This window comes from Perognathus longimembris, chromosome 11 (assembly GCF_023159225.1).
Source record: "Perognathus longimembris pacificus isolate PPM17 chromosome 11, ASM2315922v1, whole genome shotgun sequence".
NCBI lineage: Eukaryota > Metazoa > Chordata > Mammalia > Rodentia > Heteromyidae > Perognathus > Perognathus longimembris.
In genome coordinates this window covers 15,661,142-15,667,874 of record NC_063171.1, presented here as the reverse complement: position 1 = coordinate 15,667,874, position 6,733 = coordinate 15,661,142, and the positions used below count along the sequence as shown (strand labels likewise).

Below are 6,733 nucleotides of genomic sequence, written 5' to 3'. Positions count from 1 at the left end.
ATTCTTACAAAGACCACTAGAAAGAAACAACAATTAAAAAGCTAAGGACCTGTCTCAAAGGCATTTGTTTTTGTTTTTGTTTTTTACAATCCTTCCTCCACATTAAGGTTATTAAATAATCCAATCCATTCACAAAATGGCTCTCTGCATCTGCTCTGCTGTCTTCTGCCATATCACTGCATATTTCTGCATGAATGAGATAAGAGTTTTCTTAACATTGTTATTTCGATAACCTGAAGCTGTTCTGTTACCTCTGTGCTCTCATCCTCTCCTATTTATACACTGAAGCCCATGAAAAATAGGAAGAAGCTCAGTATCGGCTCCACCTACCATAACCACCACTTCCACCACTGCCTCCAGGACCATAGTTTCCTCCGCCATATGGTCCCCCCATGTTCCTGCTACCACCAAAGTTTCCATTCTTCATTGGACGATAGTTAGAAAGTTGCTGGTTGTAATTTCCAAAATCATTATAATTTCCACTTCCATAATTTCCTCCTCCATAGTTGTCATAACCACTTCCGTAGCCCCCACCCTGGTTGCCATATCCGGGTCCTCTACCACCATATCCTCCTCTTCCACCACCATATCCTCCTCTTCCTCCTCCATAACCAGGGCTACCTCCAAAATTGCCACCTCCAGGTCCTCCTCCATATCCATTATAGCCATCCCCAAATCCATGTCCACTTCCATATCCATCAGATCCCCCTCTAAAGTTACTTCCTGGTCCTCGTCCAAAATTTCCACCGCCACCACGAGAATCCCCCAAACCAAAGTTCCCTCCTCTTCCACTCCTAGAACTTTGGACCTCCTGCATCTCTTGTCTAGACAATGCCTTTCTTACTTCTGCATTATGACCATTGATAGTGTGCTATTTTTGCAACACAATTTTATCCACAGGATAATGGTCATCAAAAGTAACGAAGCCAAATCCAGACTGCCTATCAGTAATTATCTCAATGGTATCAAATTTTCCATATTCTTCAAAGTAATCTCTAAGGTGATGTTCCTCAGTATCTTCTTTAATTCCACCAACAAACAGCTTCTTCACAGTCACATGAGCCCCTGGTTTTCCAGACTCCTCTCTTGCTACAGCAGGTTTTGGCTCAACCACTCTCCCATCAATTGAATGAGGCCTGGTAGCCATGGCAGCATCAACCTCAGCCATGGATGAGAAAGTTACAAAACCAAATCGTCTTGATCTTTCGCTTTCAGGATCCCTCATAACCACACACTCTGTGAGCTTTCCCCATTGCTCGTAGTAGTTTATCAAACTTTCTTCTGTCGTTTCAAAGCTTAAGCCACCAATAAAGAGTTTACGGAACTGTTCCTTTTCTCACTCCATCGCGGACTTAGTTGCTCCTCCCAATTTCCCACAGCCGAGGGAGATGAGAGAGATCTCCGGGGATGAACATGAACCGGACTCCTGGCTTTGTAGTGAGAACTGTAGCTGCGAGAAACACTGCCGAGAGTACCTCGGCACAGGAGCTGGCGCTGCTGCTACTTCTTGAATGTTTCTTGAGACTATATTGACATTGTAAAAACGTTCCTATAACAATTTGTTTCTCCTTAAATATTTTCCTCAATTAGATGTGAGTGAATGAGAAATCTTATTCCCATCCACTTTTCAGATATGACAAAATAAATTAGCTCACTTAGAACAGGTTCTAGAAATTATCCCTGCTGTTTCTTTAGAAAAAGAACTCATTAAAATCCTTTAATTCCATTTATGATTAATTCTCACTGTTCTAAAAGTTGTAGTCACAGAGGCCCACTTTGCAAAATAATGACCTTATTTCTTGTACTGTTTCTGAACAATTTGAGGAATAAAAGAGCAATAGGTGGAATCCTTATCCTTCGGTTTATTGCTTAAGATTGCAGGATAGAACTTCAAACAATAGTAGCTAAGTGGTTGGGCTGAAAAGGAAGTTTAGAATTAGGCAGACTTAATTCACCTTCTCTTGAAAGGTAATAAAAAGTCAATTGTCTGAAGGATGACAGTGAAAGTGAGACTTCAGCATATCAGGGCATCACCTTTATTCTCCTGGTTCACCGATACTTCTGAAGAAGAGCTGTGTTAGAATAGTAGGTGTGTATCTTCAAAGACAGGTAATATCGGAGGCCATGACTACTCTTAAAGAAAATTCAAAAGCAGTACTGGACATGTACAGTTATTTCTGAAAAGCTCCCCTTGAGATCACGTCACTTTAGTAAAGAAAGTCATGGAGCAGAGAGAAGCCAGGGCCTGTTTAGGGCAAGCATATCTTTATTGTACACATACCCCCAAGAATCAAGCAATAAATGTTTTCCTTTGCCATCAGTCTGTGCAAAAAGTCAAGCAAAGAAATTACCTTTTCCATAGGATATACATATGAGGCACAACTCTCAGATCTGGTTAACACATTTATGAAAGTATAGTTTCATTTCTGAAAAAATAATTTCTCATTTGCCTTAAATTTAAAAGGATGTCTGAATTTTTCAGTCTATATTTTAAATATTTAAGTTCATTTTTATTTTTAATCAAATCCTACTGGTCCATTAAAATTTTATTTATTCCATTTATTTCATTAAATTTTATTTATTCATGTACTTTGCATATTACTTATTCTTGTAGTTCTTGCTTATGATGATTTTACTTGTTTTCTAGTTGATATAAAATCTTACTTGTTTTCTAGAGATATAAAATCTCATTTCTTGTAAGTAAATTAATGGATAACTTTTTCTTTTTTTTTTTTTTTTTTTTTTTTTTTTGGCCAGTCCTGGGGCTTGGACTCTGGGCCTGAGCACTGTCCCTGGCTTCTTTTTGCTCAAGGCTAGCACTCTGCCACTTGAGCCACAGCGCCACTTCTGGCCATTTTCTGTATATGTGGTGCTGGGGAATCGAACCCAGGGCCTCATGTATATGAGGCAGGCACTCTTGCCACTAGGCCATATCCCCAGCCCCAACTTTTTCTTTTTTTATCATATGGATTTTGTTACACAAAAGGTAACAACTATGACATAAAGACCATACAAACAAAGTGGTAGGAAATTTTTCAGGACAAGAATCATCTAGATGTCAGTGAAGAGAATGTTACTCACTTAAAGTCTGACTTCCATGTCCCAAAGGACAAAAATTCCACTGTTTGCACTGATTCTCTACCATGTCAGTTATGTTCATAGTATTTACAGATAGGTTCATAATGAAATGATTCAAAGGTCAAACCTCTTGTAGCTAATTGTCTAAAAGGTGAGAAATATTAACCAGGGAAAAATCAAAATACATGATAGCTACCAGTGTGATCGCTGATGCTTTATATTTTGGCCATAAACCAATGACAAACCTTCTAGGCATAGACTTCAAGTAATTTGGTAATATGAGCCAAAGCCACTTCTGCTCTCAAATTCTGTGTTTTGATCTACATATTGCTGTAAGTGTATTTTAAAATGGATGAGCATCCTTGGGCAGGATCCACTATCAATTGTGGCAGATGTTACAGCAGCTGTGCCTCCACTTTAAAGTTCATTCTGTGCCATTCAGCCCAGTGCAGTGGTAAGTACATTCGTGAAACCAGGAACAACAGCTGTGGGTACCATAGAGTTCCCAGTGATGAATCCTGTGGAGTACTCTGGGAAACCAGAAAATTGAGCTGGTGGGAACCCCATCATCATCCATTGTCTGCTGTTCAGCCAGGTGGGAAGAAAGGGAGAAGAGATATTTCAGCAACTTATTTTGGGGTTAGGATTCATTTTGATCTTGCATTTTTTCCCTAGAACCTCATCAGTTTATCATATCTAATAATTCATAGAACAAATTCTATGTTTGTCTTTTATTTTTTGGTACTGGGGATCAAACCCAGGAAGGACATTGCACTTGCTAGACAAAAGCTTTGCCACTGAGCTACATCCCAGCCCCAAAATTCTAAGATAAATATTTATCCTGTCAACAAATTTTTAGTGAGCTTCTAATAGTACAGTCACTAAGATGTCTAAAGTAGTCAATGATAAGAACATTTTTACTTAAGATTAATGGGCAAATAAAATACTAAGAAAATAGCTCACATGTCCTTATTAAGGGATATAATACTGCCTAACAGTGGAGTCCAGGCAAGGTGTTGCTAACATATTATCTTAATAAAGGAATAGGAAAGATAAGTAAGGCTAGTCCTGAAGACTCAAAATATTTTAATGTTACTTAGTTATGTATTTATATTTATGTATGTATTATTTTGTCAGTATCAGCTACGCAGGCACTATAACACTTCAGTCATAATTCCCCAAACACCATTGCTTTGGTTATTTTGGATTATATATTTTAGCCATGGTGCTTCTACTTTTTCCAGAGTTGGGGTCAGAGGTAATTGTCACCATGCCCAATTTATTGATATGAGGTCTTGTTCACATTTTCTCACTCTATTCTGGAACCATGATCTTCCTCATCTCTAACTCCCAAATATGTGGGATACTATGCATTAGTCAACACACCCAGCCACATCTAAAGGTTTGAAACAGAGTAGATCATCTGTCTTTAGGAAAAAGAAAGAAAAACATAACAAAACAAATACATTGGAATATGCATTTGCTGAGAGATAATTTTTCCGCAATACTAAGTTCAGTATTAATATACATTGCATTTAAAATATACAAAAGAGCTAAACTCCAGCTTAGAGAAGCTTCAGTAGCACTGGGGCCAGGAAGACACTCTTGAAAAAAGAAATGGTGACAACATGGTCATTTCTTATTCATGCTGGAGACTTAGAGCTCCAAAGCTCACAGGAACTCATAGCCATCCTGAAGCAGATGGTCTCCATTGGCTCACCTAAGTGGACCTCTGATGATGTTCCCTATGCTCCATTCTGTGATGGAGAAGACCATAGGTATTGCCTTTGTTATAAAATAGGACATGGTTAAAACCACATTCTAATGTCGAATTCAGCTCAGATGTAATAAGTTTAATTTCCTATCCCTGTTTCTACCAATCTGCTATTCCCTTCCTTTTTTCTCCTCCTCCTGGAAAATCTGCCCACCATTTCTCCTTAGTTTAGAGTTTTCTTCCTGTCCTTCCAATGTTTCGCGTTTGATACTATCTCAAATTTCCAAATAATTTGTTAAATGCCATTAGAAGGGACACTTAATAAACACAGATGTGAGAGTTGTCATCTGTGAGTTTGATACTCTTTTCTGCCCTTTTAACTTCTCTAGATGGATTCTCAGTTACCAAATTCCCTTGCCACCAACCATTCCTGCGATAGCCTTAGACTGGACTAGGAGGAGGTTCAAATTCAAAAGCCCATTTTAAAAGCACCAATACACTGGATGGGACCTTGGCGATTTCAAGAGTTTGCCAAAGTCCTGGGAGTTCTTCAGAACCAGACATATTTCTCAATTACACAAATGAAAACAACCATTACAGGGCAAGTGAGATATCAGAGAGAAAAAGGAAAGAAGCTACTTTAATCTTTCTGGAAAAAGAGAAAAACATTTTAATTTTGCTGCAATACCTACAAGTTACATAGGTACCGATGGCTACACTAAGAGCTAAACAGCAGGCAGTCTCCGGAACAGGCTGAGGGGTTGTAAGATTGATAAGATGCCTGACATCTCTGTACTAGCTCTGCACAATTAAGTGTAGTGTCGGCATGACTAACTTTATTCCTCATGGCCTCCGTCACTTATGGAAATTTTACTTTGTTTTTAGGAGTTTAGGGCAGTGTATATGTCTGCTAGAAATACTTTCTTCACAAATTCTCAAGCAAAAGGGAAGCTTTGAGAGTGAAACCCAACAGAGAAACAGTATGGGGTTGGCCTATGAGTCATTAGTCAGATTCTGGAAGTTACATCCAAAACCACTATTCCTCTAAAATCTAAGTTCAATTAAAGTGTTCTTAATCATTGTGACTGAACTCTATCCATTTAAACTCCTTCAGACTTACTGAATCTATAGTGTCGTTTTATATCTTCGGATCAAATAATGCTGTTATTACACAGCATTTGGTACACTTCAAACCAATTGTTCTTGAAATTCAACATGCACATCTGATTAATTTTAAAAAGTAACTAGTTTTCAAAGCCCTAGATGGATATTAATATATTTTAGAAATAAAATGTAAAGGAATGTTCATGAAGAGAAGATTCAATCAAGCCCAAACTATAAATAATGATTAATTGTAATTTTTATAAGCAAGTTAGTTGTCAAATAGCAGAGATCTTGAGCATGTTTTATCAGTTGGTTGATTTTATATGAAGATGTGAAATTCAGAAATGAAATGGTTTCTGCCTTGTAAACAGGATCAATTGAATTATTAAAAAGATTATACAAATTCTGTCTAGACATATTGATATGAGAAAAACTCCATAATTTTAATTTGAAAATGATGTATCACATAAACAAGGCTAGCTTACTCATTGCAAGCATGGCTTAAGTCATTTTTTTTTCATAACCAGGGAAAAATATAGATTGCATGCCTTACTTTAAATCAAACATTTGCATTGAATCAAATTTCAATGAGTTTGTATTAACTTGGAAGACATATACATTAAGGTTAATTTTCCTGGAGTATAAAAAAGATAATTATTTTTGACCTTTTATACACAAATGTTTTGTTTACAATTTATAAACAAATCATAAAATTAGGCCTGTTTAAAAAATAACTAATTTCAGAAACCAAATTTTCTAGATATTTGTTTCAAGTGCTTTTTTTCAGGTTCACAGGAGGGTTCAAGGATGTCCTGGACATTAGGAAAGCCTTTAATG

General features: G+C 37.2%; 1 pseudogene; it reads right to left on the bottom strand.

Annotated features, from left to right (window-relative positions):
• Positions 1–209: 209 nt before the first annotated feature.
• LOC125359268 lies at positions 210–1,351 on the bottom strand (annotated as a pseudogene).
• Between the last annotated feature and the right edge of the window lie 5,382 nt (positions 1,352–6,733).